The 19,585-nt window shown below is 31.1% G+C and overlaps 1 long non-coding RNA gene across 1 annotated transcript in view; it reads right to left on the bottom strand.

Moving 5' to 3' along the window:
• Window positions 1-19,585, bottom strand: part of LOC144369330 (uncharacterized) — a 286,790-nt gene that overhangs the window by 6,125 nt on the left and 261,080 nt on the right. The window contains exon 5 of the long non-coding RNA XR_013428847.1: window positions 3,916-4,163. This is a non-coding gene — a long non-coding RNA (uncharacterized LOC144369330). The remainder of the gene's footprint in view (window positions 1-3,915; window positions 4,164-19,585) is intronic.

The raw sequence follows: 19,585 nt of genomic DNA, 5'->3' as shown, positions 1-19,585 counted from the left end.
ATGTGGAGTCAGTCAGAATGAACACCTCCCTGACATAATTCGGGGATCATTTGAATACTCAACCACTTTTATAGTGTTTTATTGTTGTTATTATTATCATTATCATCATGATTTTCATACTGGGGATTCAACCCACAGGTCTCTACCACTGTGCTACATTCCTGGCCCTTTTTAAATTTTTATTTTTTATTTTTGGAGACAAGATCTCACTAAATTGCTCAGACTAGCCTGAAACTTGCAGTCCTTTTGCCTTGATCTCTGGAGTCACTGGGCTTACAGTTCTGCACCACTGAGCCTGGATCTTATTATTTTTTAAGGTAAAGGCACTAACATAAATTGAATGAGAGGAAAAAAAAACACAGTAGGGAAAAAAACAAAGCAGAGTTTTCACCTCTTAAAAACTCACAGTTAAGTCTTAAAACATAAGCCAAAACATGGAATTAAAATCAATACTTAGCAGCACATGGGATATAAGGCTTTGTTGCACAAAACCTTTCATCTCCCTGAGTAGTGATACTCAAACTGCCCTGTCCCTAGCTGTTGACCACCTTTTTCAGTTACCTTCTGTATAAGAAGGCTGATCTGTCTCTTCCATTTAACCTCACGTCCCACTCCCTGTGTTCCCCACCATCTGCTGAATGCAGAAGTGCAACTGAAAATCTTTTCTTTTAAATAAATAAATCATTTTGAAATAAATTCATTACCATAGATTGATCCTTTTTTAAAATTTTTTCAATATGAATTTTCAGAAAGCAGAACTATTTAAAGTGGAACAGCCTATGAATTCATGGCTTGATATCTCATACATTTAGAAAAAAATGTTAGATGTTAAGACTCAATGTGAAAAACCTACTTCCAAACATTTATATTATTTTATTTAGTGCTTAAATTTTTAAGCCCTGTGGAAAAATCACTGTTAAAAAGTAAATTATGCCAGGTGTGGTAGTATACACATGTAATTCCAGCACCTCAGGGCTGAGGCAGGAGGTTTGTGAGTTGAAAGTCAGCCTCAGCAATAAAAATAAAAGTAAAAAAATGTGGGGGGAGGCAGTTGTGATTCAGTGGTTAAGTGCCCTTGGGTTCAATCCCTTGTACCAAAATATTAATTAATTAATTAATTAAAATAAAAAGTAAATTATGTGGCTATTACCATTAGTTTTATTATCAATAACTTCTGTATAAAATTTTTGATTATATATACACAGTCACTTCATGCATGTCACTTAATATTGTTTGGTGAAATTTTCTCTTTGCATGGAGAGCATGGATAAATTTGCATAATTTTCTGTATGTATTATTCATTTCAAAAGCAGAAGAGTTAGAGGTAATCTAAAATGATTGAATGTTCACATGTCACAAAAAAATATTCTCTGAAAATTTAAAACTAATATTTCACATTCAGTCTGAGAAGAAATATTTACTCTACAAATTGAAAGAGTCGTTTTTTAAAATTTTTAAGCTTAAATATTTAATAATGTATTTTTTGCTCCATGTTAGCATTTCTGAAAGCAGAAAATATCTCAAAGCACTTTCCCCTATAGAACATTAATAGAGTATTAATGTATAGAGTATTAATATCTTCTTCAAGAGCACCTCCCCAATGAGTTAAGTTCTTCCAACTAAGTCCCATCTCCAAAAGATTCTACTACATCCCAGTAGTTCCCACCTGATTACTAGGATTTTATTGCATGGAAATTTAGGATGATCAATATCCAAGTTATATTTTGATATTCTTGAAATTACTTAAAAATATTTTTACTGGGTAAAATCTATGATTGTAGTCATCTGATTTAGGAATCTAATCTGTCCTGTAATCTCATATCCATATATACATACACATACCTATGTAATCTATTCTTATATAAGTGTGTGTGTGTGTATGTATATATATATTTAGAAGGATTTGTGGAAACTCTTAAAATAAGTGATGATCTCTAGGGTATTTGAACAATGATGACAATTGTGAGGGGTAAATTTCCTTTTGCTTTTACTTTTATGTGTTTACATGAGCTTAAATTGAATTAGCAGAAATAATAACAGCAGCAGAAGTAAAAAAATATATACTGAAGCAAATATATAAAATGCAAGGTAAAATTTTAAACAGAATACAATTAAGTTTGCATTTAAAAAATATTTGACATAGAGAAGCATGGAATAGAAAGCTGAAGACATGGTGATAGAGATACTTCAATATTATTATTATTATTATTATTTACTATACCTCTTTCTGAGCTAATATGAGTCCATGGCAATCGTTTGTCTTGCTCTGATTTTATTATTCTAATCTTAATTCACATTTTCTACCTCATGAGTTAATCTTGGTCTGTTTTATTTTCAATTGCCTATACTGTCATCAATTATTATTGATTATAAATGATTTGGGATATCCCTGAGTTGAGGTGAATTCCAGGAGTTCTTTATATGTCTGAAATCACTGATTAAGGAAGGTATATTTGTAGGAAGTAAGACATCTCCGAATCTTATAAAATTATTAGATCTTTTAACACAGGAAAGTTTCTTGACTCCTTACTTAAAAGAAATTGACTTTCAATAATACCATAGCAAGAAAAAGTGACTCCATGTTCAGGCTGAGTTTTTATCCATGTAGTGTTAAATTCAATAGATTATGGACCTCTTTTTAAAAAGTCTTAATAAAGATAAATATATAAAATATGAGAGGGTTTTAAACATTCACAGATATATTTCAAAATGGATTTGTTGGTTAACTGCAGCTTGCAAAATAGATGTTGTCTGATCTCCTGAAATGTAAATTTGTGCATCAGTGACCATTAAATTGACTCAACTCTAGTCTCTGGCTCGACTGTCTTAAATTTTCACAATCGCACAAATACAACTTCTGACTCTTCATAATGGAAACGATGGAATTTTTAATAGTATTTGGAAAGATGATTTTGATAGTTAATGATGAGCCTCATCCAGGAAAAATTTCAAGTGTTTATTTGTTCAGATTAGAACTTGTACTGAAATTCAGTTGAGTCCAAATGAGACAAAAACACATGAAATTATCTCAAAATAAAAAATTTCTCTTTGGGAAATACCCAGTGAACCCAAATATGTTGATGTCATAACTGACAGAATGCTACCCTATTAGAGTGATTCATGATGATTACAGAAACTCCAATAGCTTTTAAGTAAGATTTTGGGGTTCACACTTAGTGTCTTTTCTAATTTTGGAGAATTTCAGTATAGAAAATTAATATAGTAATCAAAGAGGCAAATTTTCTATGTGGATTTTATTTTGCCTCTCAAGTTCTCATGTATACAGAAATTTGGGAGTAACAAATACACATAGGGTGGGGATATTTTTGTATTTCAATAAAGAATACAACTTTAAAAAGTTAATGATTACTTTGTTCGAAATGATAATGAATCAAATGATATCATAAGTGGCAATTTCCTATTGTCTGCTGGAAAGAGATCTCAATTAAACACAAATAATAAAGAACGATGCTAAGGTATTATTTCTAAAAAAAAATAGAACATTTTGGTTATTAAGGCAATTATACACAATTTAAAATACAAGTGTCACTTTTCCTCTTTGAGTCACAGGTACTCTGGGAGGCACAAGTTTTTGTGTAGACATGGCTAAATCCAAGAACCACACCACATACCACCAATCCCAAATATATAAGAGAAACAGTTATCAAAGATCCTCATCACAAAGATATCACCTAAGAGAGTAGACCACAAGTTCCTGAGGAACATGTACTTTACCAAAAAAGCACAAAAAGTAGGGCTTCAAGAGGCAGACCAGAGACACTAAGACAATGAGTTCATATGTGCAAGTTATCAACGCTGTGGTGAAATTCAAGGCGGGAACCCAAACAGTGTCAGCCATAAACTTGATCTACTTGCCTACGTCACCCACCCCAAGTTCAGCTCTGGAGCACCTACCTGACTGCATTGCTCAGGATCTCCAGTTTTAAAATCCAAGGTCACTGCTCAGACTAAAGCCCAGGCCTTGACTGCAGTTCCAGCTCCAGCTTCAGTCCTAGGTGAAGCTCAGGTTTTCAAAGGTCCCTGGGCTCCCATGAAAGCACTTCTTGTGTCTCTGTCAATGTAAGGACAGAAGATCTGATCTGTCTCCTGTGCTGCTTTCTGCTTGAGGCTGGTGTTCTCCTATGCTGTTTGTACAAATACATCTGAGGCAGGAAACAAACAAATAAAAAGGCAATGCCTTTTGCTGCCCCAAATAAGTAAATCTTTAAAATATCTATGAATTTGACAAAAGTGACATAAAAAAACAATTTTTATTAATATGACATTTATACTGTAGTAGAGGAGCCTTATATCCTAGTAGAGGAATGTTTTGCAATGTCTAGATATAGTGTTTGAAAAAAAGAACGACAGAATTTTAGATATCAGATTGGAAATTAAATTATTGCTAAAATAATTTTCCAGATGCTGGTGGAGATTAAAGTGTCAATCATGCTAACTGAAGTAAGCATTGGACACAAATGACAAATCCAATAGCTTCTAGGAAATGTAAGTCTTACTTTTGAAAATATATGTCATGATTCTTTACTGGACAATGTTATTTTCTTCCTTATGACAGATGAAAACAACCAAACAAACTATTGCAGGAATCTAAACAAATAAAATTTCTGATTTAACTTCTTAGCTTTTTAAGATTCAATGGACTCTTTTAATCTTTGTAATCAACATCAAATTGCAGAAATTGAATAATACAATAACTTAGTAATTTGCATCTTTGCCTCAGGTCTCTTTCTACAAAATCCATATGTAATATGGTTTTCCATATAATTATTCTGACATGATGTTTGGAATTTATTAATCCTATAGTTAAATGCTTTAATAAATACTTATTGCTGATAGAATAAAACCAAGCCTCTAGCTTGATTACTTTTTCTTTATGAATCAACAAATCTATGCTTACTATACGTTCATCTCTACCTATTCATGCATTACAACCAAAGGTTCATCATAGTTACCCACCCCTTAGAAAGACTTGTCTTTCCCACTTTGAGGTCCTACTTATCATTCAGGGTTTTTCTTTTCAATGTACCTCAGCTCCTCTTGTCAAAATATAGCATATATTTTTATTTTTTGTTTGTTTTTCTGGTACAGAACTTCACATGTTTTAGAGTTCTGCAGCTGTCTCTCTCACCATATTATTTGAAAACTTATCAAGGCCGAAGACTGTGACTTCTTTCATCATGTCAATATGATTAGTTGGTATAATGATTATCTTTAATAGGTGTTTAAATAATGTTAAATGAATTAATTCATCTGAAAGTAAAACATGTTTAAACTTTCTCACAAAATTCTCATAGGAGTCATTTCCCACAAAGCTTACATAAAACTTGAAAAAAAGTTTATTTAATTATTCAGATTGGTTGTGATTAAAAAAAAAAAGAACTACTTTTTATTACATGCTGTTTTGAAAAACTTTCTCTTAAAGTCCCCAGGAAAAACAAGAAAAATGAAAACACATTTATCCCTCTGCTTCACAGCTGTTTACCTTTATTGCTACTTTATATTTGGAAATATATATATATATATATGTGTGTATATATTGTTCATAATAATGAAAGGAATACATGAGCATAGCAACACAATTTAAATAAGTACAAAATAATATAAAATAATAAAGATGTAGTTTCTCCTCTCTTCAAACTTTTTTCATGCTACCTGGAGGTGATGAAGAAAAAAAATATACATTTCCATTTGTTTTTATTTGCAGTTATTCATATGATGTTAAATATTAAACTTATGTATCTCTTTGTTGATTTACTAAATTCAGTCTCATAAACATACTTCTTGAGATGGAAAAGAAAAAAATTCAATACTAAAACATTTATAGCTTATTCTTACTATTAGCTATTTTTTGCAATTTATATTATTTTATGTATGTAGAATATTTATGAATGCCATTAAAACTTTACAACACTGTTAAAATAATTAGTGCATTGGCTTTATAGAGAAGATATGTAATTCTCAATAGTTAAACTTGAATAATCTAAACGAAATTGTGCACCAGGGTCTAATGTATACTCTATTTTCACAGCTAGCACATTGCTTAAAATTTTATCATATTTTTTCTTAAATTATATTAAACTCTTGCATAATATTGGTGGGAATATAAAATGTACAGCTTCTAAAGAACACAGAAAGGAGAAGATTCTTCAAAAATTAAAAAAATGAAACCAGCAGGGATGGAGGTATAGTTCAGTGTTAGCCTCCTTATCTGTCATGCATGAGGCCCATGCATAAGTTTTATGCCCAATGTCACAAAAAAAAATGAATTCAACATCTGATTTATTTCCAGAAGAATTGAAATCAGGATCTCAAAGCAATATCTGGGTTTCCATGTTTATTTGCTTATTGTAACATTGTGTATAATAATCAAAATATAGAAATAACCAACCAATGGCTAAACGGATAAATTGTTATATTTTCATTATCAATTTACATATTTATATAAATAAAATATTACATGCATATAATATTATTTGATCTTAAAAAAAGAAAGAAGACATATGCTAAGTAAAATAAGTTTGTTGATGAAGAAAAAAATTGTACATAATTCCACTTATTTAAAAGTATCTAACAAAGATGTTGTGTCTGCTGAGAACTAAAAAATAAATATTAAAATTCTCTCTCTCCCTCTCTCTCTCTCTCAAAAAAAAAATAAAATAAAATAAAGGTATCTAAAATAGCAACAATTAAAAGAATAGAAAATAGAATGGTAGTTTAATGAGAAAAGGGGAAATTGGGGAAATTGTTCAACATTATGCAATTGCAGTTATATATGATGAATAATTTCTGGAGATCTTCTGTACACCTAGTTCCTATAGTTAACAATACAATATTGTACATTTAAAATTTTAGGAGGGAAGATATTATGTTCAGTTTTCTTACCACATACATACAGAAAGCAAAAAACATACAGGAAACTTCCATGGGTAATAGATGCATTTGTTGTATTGATTATGGCTATACGCATAAATCCAAACTCATTTAGTTGTATACATTATATATATCTAGTTATTTGTATATCAGTAATACCCAATCAACTAAAAAAATAGTAAAAGTAAATTAATAGAAAAAGCTACTCAATACTAGCCAAGATGAAATAATTCTACTTCAAGTGTTCATTGCAGTGATTTCAATTAAAATTTGTTAAAAGATTTCAAAAATGAACTCCAAAAGGACTCTGTAAATACCAACGAGAGTAATGAGTGAACAAAGTCAAAACTTGAACTATTCATACACTAATGTTGAGATATTTTTCCCCTAGCATTTTTCCCTAAGACTAGAATCAAAAATAGATAGAATTGAGGATATTACATTACATTACATTACAATCTCTAACAATGTTTTCTTTCTTATTTTTTCCTGGCCAGAACACAGGGAAATGAGCATCTGTAAGCTGAAGAGTAAAGAGTCATCATTGTTTCAGGGTTTTCTTTTCTTCTCATATTCTTGCCCCAATTGCATAAAAATTGAAAATCCTTGCTACCATGGAAAGGAGGAAACCTAAATTCTAAATAACCCTATCTCAGTAAATAGGGAGAACAATATTAAAATTAAAAAGAAAAGAAGTACCAATTGTATGAAGACAAAGCTTCTATTATCTCCTTTTCTTTTCTTTGACTGCACTGGCCTAAGTACCAGTCATTACACAATTGTATGTGAAGATACAATCACCAAAGAAGCCAAAAGTACCTGGAAAAAAGTCTATAGGAATAGAGAGGAAATACAGAAAAAAAAAATCAATCAATATATATGTGTATGAGTTAACAACCTTTCCAAGATATGAATGCACAATACATACCCAAAGATCTTATTAATGGCTTTAATAATTGAATTATAGTATAAACCACGGCCAAAATTCAAGAACAATCCTGAAGTGCACATTGGAGAGAAGCAATGATCATAACACAGGATATAAAACTAAACTGGCAGTGTAATGTATCCCCCCACAGTAGACACGATAGAATTTACAGCAGGAAATTCACTAGATTGATTGCTTGTTGAAAAAAAGGAAAAAAAATAACATTCGTAGAGAATTTTTACAGAACCAGTGTTTCAAAACAAAATATTCAAATTATACAGTATACAACCCGAAATTACTTGGCATATTCATCTGACCAAATAAAAAGAGAACTGGAAGTCAATAGTTGCCAACACAGAGATGACCCTTAATAAAATTATTTTTTTTAAATGTCAAATAGTTTCTATTAACATCCTCTAGGAGATAAAAATTAACACTTTAGATATATATAAAAAAAGAAGCTACCATAGAAAAACAGGACTAAATATCAGAGAAATAAAATATATTATTTTCTCCACTGAAGTAATTTAAAATATGCATGGAAATATTTTTAAATTGTGTTATAATATGTATAATATATATGACAACTAAAACCTGAAGTGGAATATTAAGAACATATATTGGTAAAATATTTAATTTAAATACTATGAAAAGTTAAAACCATCACTAACAAATAAAAAGAAACCTAATTGTGCCATAAACATATGTGAATATATCACAGTGAATCAAACCTTTATGTAAATCTATAATAACACCAATTATAGAAAAGCAATAAATAGAAGGAAGACCAGTAGGTTAAAGGAGGGGAGCAGAAGAAGAGAGAATGGGAAGGAAAGAGAAAGTATTGGGGACTAAAATGGAGTAAATTATATTCCAAGCAGGTATGAATATGTCAAAACAAACCCCACCATTATGTATAACTATAATACACTAATAGTTCATTTTAAAAATTGAGCAGAATGTTTGAACAAGCACATAGAAACAAGCTCAGCCTTATTAGCCATTAAGGAAATGTAGATTAATGAGATACCACTACACATTTATTAAAATGTCCTAAATTCAATAGATTATCTGGCAAATTGAAAGACAATCTACAAAATTCCTGACCATTAGTCTTCAAAATGTCTGCTAAAACCAGGAGTTGGTGAAATAACTGGGACAATCATACAGTACTGTGGAAATATAAAACAGTACATTATTCTTGATAAATTATGGGCAATTTCTACAGAATTCAAACAAATCCTGTACTTACTATGTGACACATCTATTCTTCTATGTGTTTACTTATGACAAGTGAAAGCATATATTTATACAAATAGTTTATGTGAATGTTCATAGAAGTTATATCCATTACACATCCAAATTGAAAATGACATTATTTTCCATCCATAGGCAAATGGATATACAAATTTTGGGAAGACTGTGCAATGAAATACTACTCAACAATAAAAAAATAGAATGAACAACTAATATGTACAACAACATAAAGGAAAGTAAATAATGCTGAAATTAAAAAAAAGTTATACATGTGTGGTCAGTGCCTTAGGGAATGGAGATACAGAGAGGGATTGTATATGGATAAGTTTATCATTTTGATTTGTATGGATTTGTAAATCTATACACTTTGAAAATAATGTAGTTCATTTTATATTGATTTTACCAAATCATGGTGTTAAAAATTAAAATTAAAAAAGATGGAATCAGCTGGATATGGTGGCACATGCCTGTAATCCCAGTGGCTCAGGAGAATCATGAGTTCAAAGCCAGCCACAACAATGGGCAAGATGATAAGCAACTCAGTGTATCTAAGAGATCCTATATCTAAATTCAAATACACAATAGGGTTAGGGATGTGGCTCAGTGGTTGACTGTACCTGAGTTAAATCCCTGATAAAAAAAAAATCATATGATCATATACTTTAAACACAGTTTTCTCAAAAAGTAGGAAAGAGTACCATAGTCTCAATTCATTTTATAAGACCATAGTTATCCTGGTACCAAAACCAAAGACATTGCTAGATAATAAAACAATAGACCAATATTCTTCATGAACATGTATAGAAAACTCCTCAATGAAATATGTATAAATAAAATCTAGTGACACATAAATTGACAAATATATCATGACCATGTATTTATGCCAGGAATACAAGATTAGGCTATCATTCAAAAAATCAATCAATTAATTTATGATATCAAATTCTAAATAAGAAAATCCTACATGATTATCTTAATTAAAAAAAATCATTTGACCAAATCTGGCACCTGTTTGTGGTTAAAAACCCTTAGTCTCTTAGCAACATAGGCATAAAATGAAAATTTAATTTGATCACAGGCCTTTCACACATGTCTTACAACTGATATTGCTCTTAATCATTGAAGACTGACTTGTTTTTCTTTTCAATTGGAAGCGAAGTATGAATATCTACCCTCATTCCTTATATGCAGTAACAATACTAGCATGTGATACAGAACATGTAAAATGATGAATGATTCTGATTTAAAAATATCAAAGAGATTATAACAGCTGTTCATTGGAAGACCGTAACCAAAACTGGTGTCTCTCAGGTATAGGAGAAAGTGAGTTTTATAAGAAAAAAAATATAAAAATAAACATCCTGATTTCAAGAAATCAATAAATGGGATTGTATCAAAGTAAAAAGCTTCTTCACAGAAAGGAAATAATCAAGAATGTGATTAATAGGAGAAAATCTTTGTTATGTGTACCTCAGATAGAGCATTAATATCCAGGATATATGAAGAACTAAAAAAAACTGAACTCCAAAACAAACAAACAAACAAACAAACCCCAATCAATAAATGGGCAAAGCAACTGAACAGGCACTTCACAGAAGAAGAAATACAATTGGTTAACAAATAAATGAAAAAATATTCAACATCACTAACCATTAGAGAAATGCAAATTAAAAGCACACACTGAGGTTTCATCTCACTTTAGTCAAAGTGGCAATCTGGCAATCGTCAAGAATACATGTAGCAAGAAATGTTAGTGAGGATGTGGGGGAAAAGGTACACTCATACATTGCTGTGGGGGGCAGTCTGCAAATTCATACAATCACTATGGAAAACATTGTGGAGATTCCTCAGAAAACTAGGAATGGAACCACCAATTGATCCAGTTATCCTACTCCTCAGTATGTACCCAGAGGACTTAAAATTAGTATACTGGGGGCTGGGGTTGTGGCTCAGCAGTAGAGCACTTGCCTAGTACATTCGAGGCCCTGCGTTCGATCCTCAGCACCACGTAAAAATAAAGATATTGTATTCAACTAAAAAAAGATAAATATTTTAACAAAGAATTTTAGAAAGTTAATATACTGTAATGACATGGCCAAATCAATGTTTATAGCAGCTAGGTTCCCTTCAACTGATGAATGGATAAAGAAAACATGGTAAATATAGACATTGGGATATTACTTAATAATAAAGAAGAGTGAAATTATGGCAGTTGCTGGTAAATGGATGGAACTAGAGACTATCGTGTGAGAGAAGGAAATTCCAAAAAACCAAATACCTAATGTATTCTCTGATATGTGGATGCTGACTCACAATAGAAAAGGTTGAGGGTGAGGTGGGCTGGGGGAGAATGGAGATTCACCAGATTGGACAGGGGCTAATGAGAGATACAAAGGAGAATGGGAATTTGAAAGATAATAGAATGAATCTGACATAACTTTCCTATGTTCATATATGAATACACAACTAATGTAACTTCACATGATGTACAACCACAGGAATGGGAAGTTATAATGTATGTATGTATGATATGTCAAAATACATACTATTGAATGTATAAGTTAAAAAAATAAAAGTTTTGCATAAATACAAGCTTTTAAAACAATCCTAATTTCATGTATCAAGGTTTAGCCAAGAATAGTGTAAATTTCTGTGATTATCTGTATACAAACCATATATACTTATATGATTTCTTAAAATGACCAAATTTTGTTACATGCATGTCCCAATGAAGCTTACTCTTCTGTAATTGTGTATAATTAATATCCATCAATAAATTTTAAAGTGTTATTTCTCTCTCTCCCCTTTGAATGAGTGCATAGTCTCTACGTATTAGTGTTAGCTTCACAGCAAAATTAGATGAAAAATACAGAGTTCCCATAAATTTACATAAAAATGTACAACCTCCATGATTATCAATATCCCATACCAGACCACTATTTGTTATAATTGGTAACAGCATAATCACCCCAAGTCTATGATTTGCAATAGAGTTTACTCTTGGTGTTGTACTTTCTCTGAGTATTATTACAGGTATGCACTTTGTCAGTATTAAGCAGCATATTTCCACTGTCCTAAAAATTCTCTCTGCTCCACTGCTTTACCACTCCACCCCTTACCTGGTAACAAATATTTTAATATCTCTAAAATTTTACCTTTTAGGAATGTCCTATAGTTGAAATCATGAAGAATGCTACCTTTTCTGATTAGCTTTTTCTCACTTAAAAATAAAGATTTCCATATTATTTCATGACTTGATAGCTATGTTTAGAAATGAATACTATTTTATTTTCTGGATGTACAACAGTTTATTTATTTATTTATTAACCTATGAAGGGCATCTTAGTTGCTTTCAAGTCTTTGTAATTTTACAGGAAGCTTCTATAAACATGTATGTGCAAGTGTTTGTGGGGACATCAGTTACTGATTTATTGTCTGAATACCAACAAAGAAAATGTTGGATCTAATGGTAAGAGTATGTTTAGTTTTATAACAAAGTGTCAAGCTGTCTTCCAGAATGAATACGATACCTTACATTTTCATGAACACTGAATGAGAGTCCCTGTGGCTTTACCCTCTTTCTTTATCAGCATTTGATATTGTCAGTGTTTGGGAATTTGGCCATTATAATAGGTATGTAATAATATTTTTCTGGTGTTTTGTTTTGGAATTTTTGAATGATCTATGATTCTGAGCATCTTTTTGTTGCTTATTTGACAGAACCTCTTCTTTAGTTAGATTTATATTCAGATATTTTGCCCATTGTTTAATCACATTGTTTTCTTATCATTGGGTTTTAAGAGTTCTTGGTATATTTTGATAAACATCTTATACCATGTTTTGCAAGTATTTTTCTTTAATTTGTGACTGATTTTTATTTTAAATCTCGTTAATATAATTCACCAGAATAAATATTTTTAATTTTAATGAATCCAGGTGATTACATTTCCATTTCATGTTAGATGTTGTATCTAAAAAGTTATGAACCCCAACATAATTTGGTCTTCCTGTTATCTTGCTGGAATTTTACAGTCTTTGCATTTTATAATTAGATCTATAATCCATTATGAGCTTACTTTAGTGAAGGATGTAAGGTCAATCTCTAGATTGTTTTTTCTTTCTTTGAATGTAGAAAGTTAGTTCTTTTACTACTATTTCTCAAACTGATGTTCTTTTATCAAAGATCGGTTGATTATATTTGTGTGACTCTATTTCTGAGGTCTTTCTTTATTTTGATCTACTGACCTCTTTTTTATTCATTTATCAATACTACTCTGCCTTTATTGTTGTGCTTTACAATAACTTTTGAAGACAGCTGATATCAGTTCTCCATTTTGTTCTTTTCTTTCAATACTGTGTTTTCTATTCAAGGCTTTGTATTACTGCATATAAACATCTGAATCAATTTGTCAATATCAACAAAATAACTTTCTAGGATTTTATTTGGGATTGCCCTGAATCTGTAGATAATTTTAAGAAGAACTGATATTTTGATAATATTGTTTCATCTTATCAATGAACTTGGTATATCCCTCAGTTTATTTTTGGATTGTTCTCATTAGATTTGGGAAGAGTTTCTCATATAGTTCATATATTTATTTTGTTAAATTTATATCTGAATATTTCATTTAGGGGATACTAAAGTAAATGGTAATATGCCTTAATTTAAATTCAAGTTCTAATTATTCATTGGTGGTATATAAATATGTGTGCATACATATATATATATATATATATCCATATATGTGTATACATTATATATGATAGCTTTTATATACATACCTATGTATTTAAATGATAACAATAATAACTAACATTTATTGAGTATTTTACAATATTTTAGACACTGCTTTGAAATTTGTATATAATTCATCTCAGTTTACACTTCTCCAAACTAGAGGAGCTATGCACCATTGCTTTTCTATTTTACAGATGAGGAGATTTTAAAATGGAAAATGTAAATGGGAAAGCCAAAATAACTTGCTCTAATTCCCTCTGCTAGTAAATGATGGAGACAGGATTTGAATCTCAGAGCCCTAGTTCCTATCTCTTATGGTCTACCACATTTACAAGGCACGTTAGGCCTATAAATGCAATTCTAGGACTATTAAACTACACAGCATATTAGGACTGCACTGCTGTTGAGGGAGGAATATAAAATCAGAAACATGCAAAAAAATCCAAGATAAGAGTTATCCTTAAAAAGTTATCTGTCAACATTAAATTTTGACTTAAAATGTCTAAATTATATGTCAAACAGGTCCAGGATTTAGACTAGAAATTTTGATATATAAATTAGAGCAAGGATGGAAAAACTAAATTTGCTGTGTTGTCAGACATTAGACCTCTTTAGTATTTGATGTATCTGTTAGTTGTTTATAAAGAAAAAAATTTTTCTCATTAAATATATAATTGTGTGAGTTTCTTTCAAAATATGACAACAAAGGAAAAAATGTTTCACCTGTCATATGTAAAACTGAAACTTTGAAGTTGCTACTTCCAAGCAAGCTTAAAATGGTGAATTGAAGTCAGAGTTGTACCTAAGAGAGCTATGTGTAATTCACAATGTCAGTTGGATTGCTGAAGAAGATTTTAAACTAAATAATCTCTGCCTTGCTGACTGTGTAATTCCTGTTCACTTAATAAATCGTCTATGTGCTCTTCTGGCTTGAGTAAGCTTTTCAAAATTGGATTAGTTAAGGGGATTGGCTAATTATGTGATAACTATGGTTTTGATATATATTTGTTCATGGTTGTCACTCTTGGTGAATCAGCAGGAAAAATATGCCTTTTTTACACAATCATAAAAGAACCTATATTTCAATGGTCAGAGGGAATTAAATGGAATAATGATGCACTGGCAGACTGATGAAAATGTACTATACACATTAACATATACACTAGCCGATAGAGACAATTTAAATATGATTTACAACATTGTAAATGAAAAATAGCTTAACATACAGATGGAAAACAAGTACACGAAAAAAGGTTCCATATCATGAGCCATTAGGAAATACAGTTTAAGTTCACAATTAATATCACTGCATACCTGTAAAGAAAATAAAATAGAAACAATAATTTTACCAAAGGCTGGAAATAATACAAAGAAATTGAATCTGTTATTGGGGAGAGATCATCTTATTGTTCAGCTTCTAGGAAAAGTAGTTTGACATTTTTTTTTTTAAATAACTAAATATGTGCTAACTATATAACCCAATAGTTTTGCTCCTGGACAAATACCCACAGAAGTGAAAAGCTACGCCTACACAAAACCTGTGGATGAATGTTCATATCAGCTTTATCATAACAGTCAAAACAACTAAAATGTCCTTCAAGAGATCAATGCATAAAGAAAAAATATCATGTTGTCTGCAATGAAATATACTATTGACGCATGCAACATCTTGAATGAACCTCAAAGCATTATATTAAATTAATGCAATTCAATCTCAAAAACTCATGTATTGGTGATTACATTTATATAATGTTATTTAAGTGATGAAGCTATAGAGATGAAAATTTCATCAGTTATTGCCAGGAATTAGAGATGGTGCTGAGGAAAGCATGAGAGAGACTGTAAAGAGGTAATACAAGAACGTCTTCTCTTTCTTAATTGTGGTGGTGATTATACTATTTAATATGTGGGACAAGATGGTGTAGGAAAAAATATATATGTATTTCCATATGAATATTTCATGTAGTACCATAATATATGATATGAAAACATCGAGGAAAACTTTAACATTCATGGGGGAATGCTAAATGATAAATAGTTTAATAGCTTCTTAAAAAGCTAAATAATTATATAATATAAATCAAGACTGTCTTAGGTTTCTAGGGATACTGTAACAAGTCACAAAATATTAGTTGACTTGTTAAGGAAGTCAGTGCCTGTTTCAATATGTTGGGGTGTTGACACTATATTTTCTGGTAGCACTTGAAAGATTCTGCTCTAATTTCTAGGTCTCTGAGCCACTTTGAGTTGACTTTTGTGCTGGATTAAGCATAAGGATCATTTCATTCTTAGACATATAGATATCCAGTTTTCTAGCACCATTTTTTTAAAAAGCTATCTTTTCTCCAATGTATGTTTTTGGTACCTTTGTTCAGTGTCAGATGACTGCATCTATATTAATTTGTCTCTATTTTTTATTCTATTCCATTGTTTTATATGTATGTTTAGATGTCAATATCATGCTGTGTTTTATTATTATATATCAGTAGTATAATTTAAGATCAGGTATTGTAAGTCTCTGACATTGTTCTTCTTGCTTTGTATTGTTTTGAATATTCTGTTTTTTTTTTTAATTTTGCCATAGAATTATAGGTTTTTGTTTTTGTGGGGTTTTTTGTTTGTTTGTTTGTTTTGGCACTGGGGAATGAACTCAGGGGCACTCAACCACTGAGCCACATCCCCAGCCCTATTTTGTATTTTATTCAGAGACAGAGTCTCACTGAGTTGCTTAGTGCCTCAACTTTGCTGAGGTTGGCTTTGAACTGAGCCTTCTAAGCCTCTGAGATTACAGATGTATGCCGCTACACTTGGTTGTAGGATTGTTTTTATATCCACTTTTGTAAAAAATGTAATGGCTATTTTGATGGGAATTGCACTGAATCTGTATGTTGCTTTTTGTAGTATGGCTATTTTGACAATATTAATTCTGCCTACCCAAGAACCTGGGACAGTTCCATCTACAATTTCTGTAATTTCTTTCTTTAGTATGTGTAGTTTTCATTGTTGAGGTTATTCATCTCCTTAGTTAGATTTATTCTCAATTTTTGTTTTGTTTTGCTTTGGGAGCTATTATGATTGAAGTAGTTTTCCTAATTTCTTTCTCAGTAGTTTCATTATTTGAATGTATTAAAGATATTGATTTCTGTATGTTGATCTTGTGTCCTGCTATATTGCCAAATTTGTGTATCAGTTCTAGAAGTCTATGCTAAAGTTTTTTAGGAATGTACATATAGGATCATGTCAGCAAAGAAAGACAGATGATTTCTTCTTTTCCTATTTGTGTCACTTTAATTTCCTTCTTTTGCCTGACTGCTCTGGCTGCTGATTCAAGAACTGCATTGAATGGGAGTGGTGAGATTGGCCATTCTTGTCACATTCTTGATTTTAGAGGAAATGCTTTCAGTTTTTCTTCATTTTGTGTGATGTTAGTTTAGGGTTAATAAGACTCCCAAATCTCAAGAAATAAAAACAAGAATTAATCACTAGGACAGCATCAAATTATAACGCTTCTCCACAGCAAAGATAACAAGAGAAAGCCAAAAGAATGGGAGAAAACTTTTGCCAGCTACTCTTCCAACAAGGAATTAATATCCAGAAAATATAAAAAAACTAAAAATATAAAAACAAAAAGAAAAGAAAATAAAAAGAAACAAATAACCAAATCAATACAGTAACAAAAGAGCTAACCAGCATTTCTATGAGGAAGAAATACTAATGGCCAATAAATATTTGAAAAAAAATGTTTAATATTCCTAACAATCATGAAAATTCAAATCAAATCTATATTAAAATTTTATCTCAGCCCAGTTACAGTGGAAAAAATAAGTACAATCACTTTGGAAAGCACTATGAACATTTCTTACAAGACTAGGAATGGAACCATCATGTGATCCAAGCCATCCCACATCCATTTCTTGGATTCTATTCCAAAGAGCTAACATTAGCATACTATGGCGATACAGGTACATTGTTGTTTATAACAGCACAATTCACAATTGCCAAGTTTGTGCATCAGCCCACGTACCCATAAACAGATAAATAAAGAAAACATGGTATATATACACAATGGAGTTTTAATCAGCCATAAAAAAGAATGAAATTATGGCATTTGCTGGAAAATGGATGAAACTGGAGAAAACCAGTTAAATAATCCAGACTTTAATGTTTTCTTTTATATGCAGAAGTTAGACAAAAATAATAAGTAAAAAAAGAGCAGAGGACTACATGAAAAATAGAAGGGAGAACAATAGAGCAAAGGAAAAGGATTGAAGGACTGTGAGCAGGGACCATAAAAGACAGGAATGGTGGAATAAACTTGACCAAATTATACTGTGTCCATATAGGAGATAGCACAGTAAATTTCATCTCTATGTATACCTAAAAATCACCAATTTTAAAACAATCTATAAATAAACAAAAGGAAGACAAGTAGAGTTGAATGAGGGGAATGGGGGAGGAAGGATGGGAGGAGGTAAAATAGAAGTACTTGAGATTCAAATGAGGTCAAATACATTACAGACATGTATGAATATGTCAAAATGAACCCCGCTGTTATGTATCGCTATAACATACTAATAAAAACACTTTAAAGTATAGGTGATTTAAAATCACCTATAAACAAACTCTAGATAGGGCAGAGGGATGGGAGGGGATGGGAGGGGGCAGGGGTTTAGCAAGGATGGCGGAATGTGATGGACATCATTATCCAAAGTACATGTATGAAGACATGAATTGATGTGAACATACTTTACATACAAACAGATATGAAAAATTGTGTTCTATATGTATAGTAAGAATTGTAATGCATTTCACTGCCATGTATTTAAAAAATAAAATCAATTAAAAAATAGGTGATGTAGAAACAAGTTTCTTCCCTTTTATTTCTGTAGGTTAAAAGTTCATCTCTGAAGGATGTAGAAGAAATTCCTCCCTTGCCTCTTCCTAGATTCTGGTGGATATCAGCAATCCTTAGCGTCCCTTGGCTTAAGGCTAAGCACACCAGCTTTTGCCTCCTTCTTCATATGGTCTTTTGCATTTTTTGTATCCTTTGTGTCTCTGTATGCCCAAATCCCTTCTTGAGGCAGACACCTGTCCTTAGGCTTAAGGCCCATCCTAATCCTGCATAATGTCACTTAACTTGATTAAGTACAAAGACCCTACTTCCAAAATAGATCACATTTACAGAATCTGAGTAAAAGTGAATTTTTGGAGGGCACTATCCAATGCAGTTCATGCTTTATTTATATTTGCTTAAAAATTGGAAACAAACATCTTTTAATAGTAGAGCAAATAAATCTGCTGGAGAAAACTAAAATAATTACTGCTCCCTATTTAATTAGAAACAAAATTTCGTAACTATCTTAGCAAAAGGACAATAAAAAATGTCAGTAAGCTAACAATATGATTAATTCCATTTATTAAGTAATTATTATTCAAATAAAGTCACTTTGAGAGGATTAACAGAAATAAAATTTGACTAAAGAAAAAATTTCTACCCTCAAAGTAGCTTAAAATATAATAAATAAAATAAACTTTTTTAAAAAAAAGTTAAAAACAGTGAAGTTTGTCTTTCCAAGAACTTCTGATCAAGGGCTGCACACAGAAGGGCTAATTTCAAGATTTCTAATTATGAATTGAATTCTAATGCCTTTGCACAATGCTACTGCCTCAATTCTGAAATTCAATGTCTGTCTCTTAAGAGACTTCTTTGAAAAAGCTTTGACTTCCTGTCTCATTACATATCCACAAGGAGTTCCTGGACCAGGCAACTT

The sequence above is a fragment of the Ictidomys tridecemlineatus genome, chromosome 12, assembly GCF_052094955.1.
Source record: "Ictidomys tridecemlineatus isolate mIctTri1 chromosome 12, mIctTri1.hap1, whole genome shotgun sequence".
In the NCBI taxonomy this organism is placed as follows: domain Eukaryota; kingdom Metazoa; phylum Chordata; class Mammalia; order Rodentia; family Sciuridae; genus Ictidomys; species Ictidomys tridecemlineatus.
The sequence above is the reverse complement of the archived record's forward strand: the minus strand, read 5'-3'. Positions and strand labels throughout refer to the sequence as shown.